Source organism: Coenobita brevimanus, chromosome 114, assembly GCF_032717465.1.
Source record: "Coenobita brevimanus isolate Jiangsu-jjx chromosome 114, ASM3271746v2, whole genome shotgun sequence".
Taxonomy (NCBI): Eukaryota; Metazoa; Arthropoda; class Malacostraca; order Decapoda; family Coenobitidae; genus Coenobita; species Coenobita brevimanus.
Genome location: NC_137067.1, coordinates 12837971 through 12850526, shown reverse-complemented (window position 1 = coordinate 12850526; position 12556 = coordinate 12837971). Strand labels below are relative to the sequence as shown.

Genomic DNA, 12556 nt, shown 5'->3' with positions numbered 1-12556 from the left:
CACGATTCGCCTCTGTGGCTTCCATAGTAGACTCAGGGCTTATGTGTTTTACCTCACTCCCCCCTTCTACCCTTATAGTAGAGCTCAGTCGTTCTTTCTTGTTGTTCATGAGCAGGAGTCTCAAGTCTGTGTCCCCTATACCTTCATTTGTGCGGAATCCTTCTCACAAGTTGTATCAAGCTCTGCAGCCCTTGGTATAATGAGCTCCAGTCTCTGCATTAATTGCCACTTATGAATCTACTCCTCATTTTGTTCACATCTCTGTCCTCCCTGTACGAGTTGTTATTATTTTTGTGAGTGCTCAAAAGTCTCCAACCATCTAGCTGCTGAGTAGTTTGAGTATAAGTGTTATTACATTTTTTTCTTTGTACTGCTATAGCATTTCAAATTGTTAATTCGTAGGCCTGGTGAGGTTTTTGTAATTAATGTAAAGTTTTTGCTATCAGCCAGTAGTAATAATATTTTGTATCCGTAATAATATATCTTGCATTAACTGAGCATTATCCTTTTCTCTCATTTTATCAGGGCTGACTTAGATAAATTTACTCTTGCTAATTTCGTGTTATTAGAGGCTATTGCAGTTAACCATATATTTAACCTGTTTTTTGCCATTACATTATCCTTATGAGTCCTGAATCTTTAGTTGTTAGTTTGAGCATTAAACTTTAACTTGTAAATTTACCTAACTCTTTTTGAACCTGGAACTTTGCGGGACAGTTTTCTCTGTTCCATAACATAAATTTGGCGACCTCTTATCAGGATATTCAGGATATTATCATAAGGATATTGCTTGATATTTTGTGACTGTGATTTATTCATGATGTCTACTATTACTACTCTTGATGAAGCCAAAGATTTTTTGTCAAATGTGCAAACAGTGTGTGATGTAGAAAACAGAACAAAGAATGAACTTAAGCTTGTTGCTCAAGCAATTAGGGACATTGCAGTTCACTCTCATCATTCTAAAGCTTATCAAATTGTTTGGCATGATTAATAAAAGCTTGTTTGATGTAACTCCTCCAAGATGAGCAAACGCAGATTGAAATAGCTATAACAAGTTACAGAAATAGCCCTGCACAGGGAGGCTCGTGCTAAGGAGGCTGAGCTTTCAGGCACGTGCTAAGGAGGCTGAGTCTCAGGCTCGTATTCAGGAGGCACAAATTGAACTTGCTAGGATTCAGGCAGACCATGAGGTATCGCATGAAACAAAGGTGGAACTGGATCATCTAGCTCTGATGATTTTGATGTGGCTAAAAAATGTTAAACTTGTCCCTCCTTATCTGATTTAACAAAAGTATTTTCAAAGAAAGTTTGTTTGAGAGGGTAGCTACAGGTTTTAAAATTGGCCCAAAGAGTATTGGCCAGTACTCCTTCAAACTGTTCTCACTGGTAAAGCTCAAACAACTTATGCATCTTTGCCTCAGGATCAATCTGATAATTATGATGTAGGTAAGAGCTTGATTCTTAAGGCCTATGAAAGCTTGTTCCCTGAAGCCTATAGAGTAAAATTTAGGACAACTTATAAGCAAGATAAGCAATCCCATGTTGAGTATGCAAAAATCAAAGAAGATCTGTTAGAGCATGTGGTTAAATTCTAAGACTGTGGATTCTGATTTTGTTAAATTTAAGCAGATGATTTTGCTGGAGGACTTCAAAAGGTGTATTTATAAAGATGTAAGCCTATATCTTGATGAGAAAAGAATAGATAATTTGTCTGATGCTGCAGTTTTAGCTGATGAATATGTTCTACACTCACAAGAGATATTCTAAAAAGAAAGGAAAAGCTGAGAGTACAGTGCATTTGCCTCTACTCAGAGTACAGGTAACAGGAAAGAGAATAAAGATGATGTTTCTCAGGAAGTAAATACCAGCTTCCTGCCTCTAGGGATTTCAGAAAAGAAAGTAAATGTACTTATTGTAGTAATGGCGCTTAGGTCATACTACTGAGAAATGTTTCAGGAGACAGCGTGATGTGAACAAAAAGGAGTCTTTAAATATTCAGTCAGGCCATTGGTCTAGTGTCCACCTCTGAGAGTTCCCAGGAATTCTTCTAACTGAGTTAACTGAACCTGCATTGAGGGAGTAGAATTAAATTCTCATGATGAAGCTCCTCTTTTGGGCAGTAACGTGGGTGACACTATCAAGAGTTCATATGCTAATTTCCTGTCTGATGGTTTTGTCAGTCCTCTGGACAGTAATGACAGGAAATCAGTTAAAAATATATCGTGATACAGGTGCTTGCCAATCCCTTATGCTGACCAAGTAGTATGAAACTAGGCTCTAATGACAATTCCTCTGATGAAACTGTAATCTTACAAAAGGGTGTGAGAATAATTACTTCTCTGTCCCTCTGTGCAGAGTGAATTTAGTGTCCTGGTTTTGTTAATGGTTCCGTTATGAGTTCCCGGGTTGGTTGGAGACACTCCCAATGTCAGGTGTAACTTTCTTACTTGTGAAATGATATTGGTGGAAGTCCAAGTGTGTCCAGCTCCTCAGTTGTCTAGTGAAGCCAGTGGCTGCGGCCCAGGATTGTGATGTCCCTGATGTGACTTCTCTTCTGCATGTGCCTGTCACTAGCTCTGCTAAGACTCAGTAAAGTTACTGGTGACTTAAAGGATAATGATGATGATGATGTTATCCTAGCTGACACTTTTCTTGCTAATTTGGACCACTCACCAGATGAGGCAGTACCCCGTAGTGTTGATAATTTGTCTCGTCAACAGTTGGTTGAGTTGCAGATTGCTGACCCTGAGTTGAAAGGTCTAGCTAACTCTGCTTGCAGGGAGGAAGAGTCAGCCGGTGCTTCTACTTGTTATTATATAAAGTCAGGAGTACTTATGAGAAAGTGGAGACCCCCAACAGCATCAGCCGACTGTGAATGGGAGGTTGTACATCAAGTTGTCATCCCTCGTGTTTGTAGGCAGGATATCATTAGAGTGGCTCATGATTCCAGTTTGCCAGGACACCTTGGAGTGAGGAAGACTGTGACACGCATTTTGAAACACTTCTACTGGCCAGGTATCTTCAGAGATGTTTCCTGGTATTGTAAGTCTTGTCACACCTGTCAAGTTGTGGGGAAGTGTAATCAGACCGAAAAGGTTGCACCTCTAGTTCCCATTCCTCCTTTTGAGGCGCCATTTACCCGTGTGTTGGTGGATATTGTGGGCCCTCTTCCTAAGACTTCTTCAGGATTTTCTTATGTGTTGACCCTGATTGATATGGCTACTCGTTATCCTGAAGCCATTCCACTTAGAAATATCTCAGCAAAGAACGTGGTTAAGGAAATGCTAGGGTTCTTCACAAAGTTTGGTCTGCCCAAGGAGGTACAGTCAGACCGGGGAAGTAATTTCATGTCAAATGTTTTCAAGCAGTCTCTGAAAGAGTTGGGCATCACCCAGATCACGTCTTCAGCTTACCATCCCCAGACCCAAGGAAGCGTTGGAGAGATATCATCAAACACTCAAATCGATGCTCAAGATATACTGTTTGGAACATCAGAAAGACTGGGATAAAGGTCTTCCATTCGTTGTATTTGCCGCAAGAGAATCTCCAAATGAATCACTGGGCTTCTCACCCTTTGAACTACTGTTTGGCCATGAAGTAAGAGGACCCCTTAAGCTACTCAAGGAATGCTGGCTGTCGGAGGAAGATGACGTCAACCTGCTGGAGTATGTGATGAAGTTCAAAGAACGGCTGTCCACTGCTTTACAGCTGGCGAGAGAGAATTTAGGAGCTGCTCAGGAGAAGATGAAGACTTGGTATGATAAGAAGTCCAGGTTATGCCACTTTCAGCCAGGAGATCAGGTTTTGATTCTGCTACCGGTGCATGGGCAACCTCTTCAAGCCAAGTTTAGTGGTCCTTATTTCGTGGAGAAGAAACTCAGTGATGTCAACTATGTCATCGCCACACCAGACCGTAGAAAGAACAAGCAACTTTGTCACATCGACATGCTAAAGTTATATCACAGGCGGGACGAAAATAACCCAGTCTGCACTGTAGCTGTTCCACCCGAGTCTGCAAGTGAAGTTCTCCCATGCAGTATGAGCTTGAGTGATAGTTTGGGGAAGAATCCTGATATCATGAATGATCTCCAGACTAAGCTTTCTCATCTACCTCCAGAGGAAAGGCAGGAGTTTTCGGCATTACTGCAGGAGTACCCGCAAGTTTTCCGTGCCACTCCAGGAAGAACCACTGTGTTGATGCATGATGTCGATGTTGGAGACGCAAAGCCAATTAAACTGCCTCCTTACCGTGTGAACCCAGTGAAAGTTCCTCTCATCCAGAAGGAGCTTGGCTACCTGTTGGACCACAAGATGATTGAGCCCTGTCAGAGCGAGTGGAGTTCTCCTGTCACTCTAGTCCCTAAGCCAGGTGGGTCACAGCGGCTTTGCATCGACTATAGACGTGTTAATCAGATAACCAAAACAGACACTTACCCTTTCCCTCGCGTGGAAGATTGCATAGACAAGATCGGAAAGACTAGGTATATAAATAAGTTTGATTTGTTAAAGGGATACTGGCAAGTACCTATGACTGAACGTGCTAGGGAGATCTCATGTTTTGTAACACTAGGAAAGACTTTTGCATGTTCTGTAATGCCATATGGTATGAAGAATGCACTAGCCACATTTCAGAAGCTCATGAATGTTGTAACAGAGGGTTTGGCAGGGTGTGTTGTTTATATTGATGATGTATTAATCTTCAGTGACAACTGGAAAGATCACCTATGCCATGTCAGTAAATTTCTTGAGCGTTTGGTTCAGGCTAATCTTGTAGCTAATTTATCAAAGTGTGAGTTTGGTCAAGCTAAAGTTCAGTACCTTGGGTACGTAATTGGTGATGGACACGTTGCACCACCAGGAGCTAAGGTTCAGGTTATAAGTGATCTTCCCAGACCTAAAAGCAGGAAAAAGAGGTACAAAGATTTTTGGGAATGGTAGGTTATTACAGGAGATTTGTTCTTAACTTTTCAATTCTTGTATCACCACTTACAGACCTACTGAAAAAGGGAGTTAAATTTATCTGGACCGATAACTGTGAATCCTTTTTCAGCAAACTTAAAGCTATCCTATTAAGTCAGCCAGTTCTCGCTACTCTAAATTTGGTAAGCCTTTGAAGATGGCTGTTGATGCAAGTGATACAGGAGCTGGGGCTGTTTTGCTGCAAGAGGATGATCAGGGTATTGAACACCCTGTATCTTATTATAGTAAGAAGTTTACTCCACCTCAAAAGAACTACTCATCTATTGAGAAAGAGCTTTTGGCCTTGATTTTGGGTTTACAGCATTTTTCATTTTATTTGTGTCCTGGTTTTGATCCCATAGTCATTTATACCAATCATAACCCACTGAAATTCCTTAGTAAGTTTAAAGATAAAAATCAGAGATTGACAAGACGGAGTCTACTTCTTCAGGAGTATTCATTAGACATACAACATGTCAAGGGGAAAGAAAATGTTATTGCAGATTGATTATCTAGACTTTAGACAGATTGTTTTAGAGTAATAAGAAATTTCCTTTGTAAATTTCTTTTTCTTTTTGGGGAGGTGTTACATAGCCTATGATTTCATCATCCTTTGTATAATTCTAACATACAGTATGCTGCATGTTTGATCACGATTCGCCTCGTGGCTTCCATAGTGACTAGGCTTGCGTGTTTTACCTCACTCCCCCTTTCTACCCTTATAGTAGAGTAAGTCGTTCTTTCTGTTGTTCAGAGCAGGAGTGTCAACTCTTTGTCCCCTATACCTTCATTTGTGCGTCCTTCTTACAAGTTGTATCAAGCTCTGCCGGCCCCTATATAATGAGCTCAGTCTCTGCATTAATTGCCACTTAGATCTACTCCTCATTTTGTTCACATCTCTGTCCTCCCCTGTACAGTTGTTATTATTTTTGTGAGTGCTCAGGAAGTCTCCAACCATCTACCTGCTGAGTATTTTGAGTATAAGTGTTATTACATTTTTTTCTTGTACTGTATAGCATAAGGTGTTAATTCGTAGGCCTGGTGAGGTTTTTGTACTTAATGTAAAGCTTTTGCTGTCAGCCAGTAGTAATAATATTTTGTATCCGTAATAATATATCATGCATTAACTGAGCATTAACCGGTTTTCTCATTTTATCAGGGCTGACTTAGATAAATTTACTTTTGCTAATTTCGTGTATTAGAGGCTATTGCAGTTAACCATATATTTAACCTGTTTTTTGCCATTACATTATCCTTATGGGTCCTGAATGTTTAGTTGTTAGTTTGAGCATTAAACTTTAACTTGTAATTTTACCTCTTTTGTTTTGAACCTGGAACTTTGCGGGACAGTTTTCTCTGTTCCGTAAAAATATATATATATATATATATATATATATATATATATATATATATATATATATATAATCCAAAACATGCCTTGTGCATGCGATTAGACTTTTAACAGAAATAGTGGTTAATATACTCTGTCCACTTTAACTTGGCCAAAAATGACCACCTCTTCTTCTTCCATGGTGTGCTCTAACAAGAGATTAACATTATAGTATGATGATACTCATGAGGAAATACTTTGGAAATGATATAAAGCCATATTATTTTCTCATACTACCACTGAGGTGCAGGAAGTTAGCTGCCAAATGACATAAGGACGAGACAAAAAGTAGGTCTATACATGAAGCCGAAACGTGTTGTCACTCATGTGTGAACAGCAATAATTGTGGATCAGATGTGAAATTCTTGTCGAAACGGGTTTTGAAGGCTTAATGACCCCACTCCTTCCTCCTGGTTCACGTCACTGTTTGAGTTCCTATCAGGTCTTGGGGCCGTGGTCTCGTGGGCTTAGGATTTCTAGCAGCGTGACTGAGAAAGAAAACATCAACACATTCACCCACAATGCGATAGCAACCACCGCTTTATACTACATTTTATAAAAGAATTAAAAATGAATTTTAGTAATAATTCTGATAAACTGTTCTTTTAAGTGATTATTATTTTTTATTCATTTGGTTTTCTTTCCTCTGTGTTGTTATTAAAAAAAAAAAAAATCGAAAGTCATTAAATTTTGTCGAATTTGCTTATATACAGTACATTATTAATCAGTGTACAGTAGTTTGTTTTTAAAGTGTTTGAGAGAGAGATAAAGAGAGAGAGAGAGAGAGAGAGAGAGAGTATTAATTAACCTCATCACTCTGATAATCTTTCGTTCTAGTTTATTCTTGGTACTGCCAGACTGTGATATTGTTTTCTGGGATACTTTTCGATGTGGAAGGGTTAGATACAGCCATCTTTTATCCCTTCACTACTACAGAAACACTTCCTGAGTTGAATAAAATCTGTGTGATAGCAGCCTTGTTTCAATTACAATGGCGTCACCGTGTGAAATGGTTCAAGCAAACTGGTAAATATGGTGAGACGAAAAAGAAAGAGAAGTCAGTCAGAGCTGAAAGTTCTAAAACTGCGTTATTCCTGCTTCACACTTCCTGCATGTCTGTCATCTCCTTTCCTGACGCATGTTGTCAATGAGTCATGCATGGGCCATCAAGCCTCTTTCAGTGTTGAAATGTTGGCCATCAGAATGTAGGAACAAGTCGAGGTGGTGGAATACTTAGTAAACTAAAACACTTGGCTGAACAAAATCAAACTGCAATAAGCACAGCATCATGTTGCAGAAAAAAAAAAAAACTGCAAGAAGGAAACAAAAGGTGTTGCAGATCAGTATGGTGAGGTAGGGAAAACAAGCACTCAGTTAAGAGATGGTTCCTGGTATGATAACGGGACCACCTGCAGTGAGAAGGATTGGTCCATGAGATGCAATGGACCAATAACAGGAGGATTCTATTGTGTCCAGAACCTTGTACACCCAGTGAAAACAGGCTGCTGACACTTAAAGTATAATAATTAATAATGACGACAAATGATCCATGTGAAAATTGCCCTTTATACAGCAATGTACAGAAAACTATGATGGTCTGAGTTGTAAGCACCGTAAGGACAAACTCCATATACTATTACGGATTTTTTTAGAGATACATCCACAATAATAATTACCAATCATGCCAAGGGAGCAAAGCCCATAGTGTTCATACAGAAACAGCCTACATCCTACCCAGTTGTTCAAGTACTTCCTTTGGTGTGTACAATACTTTATAATTATGAGGCAGGAGTCACCTGCCATAATGAGGGTCTGGCTGTAGTGACTACCTGGCTCTGATGAACATAGCCAAGCTACATCCATTAATAAAAGATGCAGGACGAGGTGCCAAGAGCCAATGCCAGGTTAAATGTTTCACCAGAGAGACAGCAAGGGCTCGTGCAGACTGATCAGCGTCATAAGGCAAACCACAGTTCACACAGAAAACACAGTGATATGATGACGATGCCGATCCTCTGTACAGCCTATGTATAAATCAGTATTGCCGTCCATGGTTGTGAAGCACATTCAATTCTTTGTAAAGGTGTACTGTAAGACTGGAATGATGTATTTTTCCCTATCCGGCTGTGGCGCTGAGTTATTTTACTGCTATTAGAGTGACTGATAATACCCAGTTCGTTTTATACTTCAATTATTTCTGAATTGAACTTAATACCGACATATTAAAGATATGTAATAAATGTCACCCATCTTCTCTGAAACAATGTTAAGAACTCTCGGTTGTACGGGAATCGCCTGCGGCCTTTATATTAGCAGTAATTTACTGATTAACCTTCAGTTTAAATCTTTGCTTAAGAAAACAGTTCTGGCAAGCAAGGAATGGTAATGTCCCGTTATTGTCTCTGTCTTCAGGTGAAACTTCATTACCGTTTTATGTTGTACTATTTAAATGAAAATGCCTCTCATTACCGTATAAATAAACATTAACGTAGGTTTCTGACTATGATTTTAAAAATAAATCAAGATTCATTCGTTTATGAGTATTGCCACGTAGCCGACTTCTTACGAACTCGAGACTAAAGGCACCAGAAACAGCTGATGTTCGTGTGCGATAAAAAAAAAAAAAAATCATCCTCTGAAGGCGAGAGAGAAACAGACTAGCCATGACAAATGTAAAGACTGCCAGAGACATAAGGAGGAGTTAGACTAGACATGACAAATGTAGATTATCAGAGAAAGAGGAGAGTTAGACTAGGCATAGCACGTCAAGACTATCAGACACAGAGAAGAGAGCCTGAAGACTAGAAAAACGGTTTAATGGAGTCCTGTAGAAAGCAATAATCAGTATCACCCTCCCCTTACTTCAGCATATTAAGCCAGGGTAAGTGAACACTAAGTCCATTCATTCTACGGTGAAGCAAACCCCAAAGTAGGATCAAAGTAAGGATGTGTTTGTAGTGAGGTGAGGAGGAAGACAAGAGAAGGTGATAGACATTACTGGCCCTTGGGTTTGTGTTGGGTGGAGGATGGGTATCCGATTAAAACTTAGGTCTATACCTGTATAAGAGAAAGGATGGGGAGGGAATACAGGAGTTACGTAGGAAAGACATGGAAAAGCGTGGACTGAGAAGTTGTATCAGATAAAGAACAGGTATGTGTAGAACAAAGAATTTTACGTTTTACCTTGTAAAACAAAAAAAGTCAACTTCTCGGCTGGCCCTCAGCATTTCCTCCAAGTCTGGTTAAAATCGGATCAACACTGTTTCAATATACGGGTAACATACAGATATGGACAAACACATCCAACATTACAACACACCCTTCTTGTTTTCGCAAGCGTGGATGTAGGTATACAGGGGAAACCCTTATGAGAAAATTATACTTAAAAAAAAAAAGACTACTGTATGAAAAATAAATAATGGATGTACAGTGACGAAAATATCAAAATGGCTAATCAGCCTTTAAATGTCAACAAACTATTGGCTGGAAAAAGCTGGTACTCACATACCTACACCAGCCACTGCACCGCTACTTACCTGAAACAATAGAAATCTCATTATACTAAACTGTATCATCTAATTGTACATGAAATATATGAGAAACAGTAACGGAGGAATAGATCGTAACATCAGTGTAGCTTGTATCAGTAATTAGTGAACATTAATGAGTATTCTATAAAAAAAAATAAAAAATAGTGATAAGGAGTTGCAAAATCTCCACAGCCATCAGGACTATGGCCCATTACTGATGACAACACTGATCCACAAACTTGACGCCAGTCCTTCGACGTAACCTACAGTAATGTTGCAGAAAGGTTAAGTAAAGAACAGTGCACATCACGCAGTGTCTTCTGCCTCTAAAACAATTCTCAAGTTACGAACAGACAGTTATCGCATTCTCTTCTTAACTATTTACTTTTCTTGTTGTTCTAAGGAGGAGGTGAGAAATGTGCAGATTTTTTCCATGTCCCCTGTTCCTGGGTGCCTCACTGCCTCACCCAGCCTCATCTCAGTCTTCACTCTGCCTCAGTCCATGCTTTACTCTGGTGTGGTCCTTACCTAATTCTCAAGTGGAAGAATGTCGGCCTACCGTTCGAAAGGAAGCAAGTTCGATTCCAGGTGGGAAATGGAGCAGCTTGTGTTCCCCCTCCCCCCCCCAAAAAAAAAGGATGAAAGAAAATCCATCCATCCATCCATCCATCATCCAATCCTACATTGCCCCATGAGGAGCGTAGGAGCCCGTGGCTAGGCAGTTGGTCCCGACATTTAAGATGAGAGTGACCAGCCTCACTCATCCCTGAGTGCCATTACATGAGCAGTCAACCCCAACCACCAGTTGGATATAAACCTTTACCAGCTCAATCCGATTGGAGCACAGTAATTACCCACTAAACCACCAGGCGCCAAAATTTGGTTATATGGTTACCACCCAGCGAAGTAAATGGTTTCCTAGTGTACACGAAACCATTTGGCTTGTCACACAGTGTAGAGTCACACACAGGCAGAAGGAAGAGGAACGAATGAAGGAAAGAAAGACAGCAGAAAAAGAAAGAGTTAACAGACCATCCACAATTCCTACAGAGATCCCATGTCACATTCCCCACTAATACCGCCACACCAGTCCTGAATCACACAGACTGGCATGCATTTTTCACGGCCGGTGTATATTAGTGCCCAAGTGTTTATACGGTATTTCGTGGATGTTCGCGCCATCTGTTAGGCACAGGAGTACAACTGAATCTCAAAAGTTGACTGTGTATTCCATGCCCAGATCTGATACATATATAAACTTATAAGAGCCAAGATTATAATTCACTTGTACTCTCCACAAACCAGTCGCTTATAACACAGATATCCTCAGCTTTTCACTTATATTTTCCTTTTTCTCACGCCACCTCTCTGCATACCCGTAGTGTAAACTGCCTGAGCGATCATGTGTAAAGTCATTTTTTTTTTTTTTTTTTTCGGGTCTTGGTGTGGGACGTAGATGGATGTGCTGTTAACGTGTCACATTTTCTTTTCGCTCTGGAGTCATGTCACTTCGTGATTTTGCTGCGTCGGTCATGTGCTGAATTTTTATTATGAGAAACGGCCATACCACGTTGAGTACACCGCTTCCCATCCGATCAGCGAAGTTAAGCAACGTTGGGTCTGGTTAGTACTTGGATGGGTGACTGCCTGGGAACACCAGATGCTGTTGGCATCCCTACGTGTCAAGTGGGGTTGGTGGAGGATTAGTGCCCCTCCCTGTAAAACAATTAACTCTAAGCCCTTGACCACCCCGTTTGGGATACATGGCGTCTGGCAATGAATGAAAAAAATGACTGATGATGATGTAGATGATATGGATAGCAACGACGGCGATGATGATGATGTGATGATGATGATGATTGTTGTGTAGTTCTCGCTAACTTGCCAAAGCTTGTATTAAATGTATATCCTTAACACAATACAGTACGTTCCATTTATAAACACGATTTATTTCTGTGTCTTCTGTTTTCAGAGTTACAGTAAATCCACAGTAAAATACACAAAATTTGCCCATTATATTTGCTCTCTTATACCTATAAAGCCTTAATGACCCACTTATGGTCAACAGGCGTGTATCTAAATCTTCTTCTTTTTCTTACATCCATTTAGTTATAATTCTGGCCTGGCAGCCTCTTTAGATTTCTTCTCTGTACCACATTCCCACTCTGCGACGTCACATTTCCAGTTCTCCTACACTCCTTCATCCAAACCTCGATTTTAAAATTATCTCCTAATTATTGGCCTCTCGTGTGACTGGTTTATCCAATCTTTTAGCCAATGTTCTGTGGAAAAATCTTTCACCTCTCCCCCCCCCCTCTCTCTCTCTCTCGTACATAAGAGGTCAGAAACATTTGCACTGACCCCTGTCAGAACGCTACGGTGTATAAATATGTCAGTGTTGGCAGCACGGGATGATGTTATTCAGCTTAAGATGCAGCTGTGGTAGTGAAGGGGTTATATGCATCCAGGTATTTACATGTTCCACTCACACAAACCAGTTTTTGTGTGAGGCTTTGCCAATATCCAGCCATGCAAACCTGTACCACTGAAAACCTCTCGCCCATTACCAAACCCCTTCATCTAGTACAATCATCAGCAGCCATTTTCAAAGAAAGTCTTACTCCCAAACGATACTCTTCCATTTTTTACTTGGTGTCTCCTTGTTTCAGGAGCT

General features: G+C 40.3%; 1 non-coding gene across 1 annotated transcript; it reads left to right on the top strand.

Moving 5' to 3' along the window:
- Nucleotides 1-11435: 11435 nt before the first annotated feature.
- LOC145418482 (5S ribosomal RNA) lies at nucleotides 11436-11554 on the top strand. Its single transcript, XR_013900699.1, has one exon. It is a non-coding gene; the product is annotated as a 5S ribosomal RNA (ribosomal RNA).
- Nucleotides 11555-12556: the final 1002 nt, after the last annotated feature.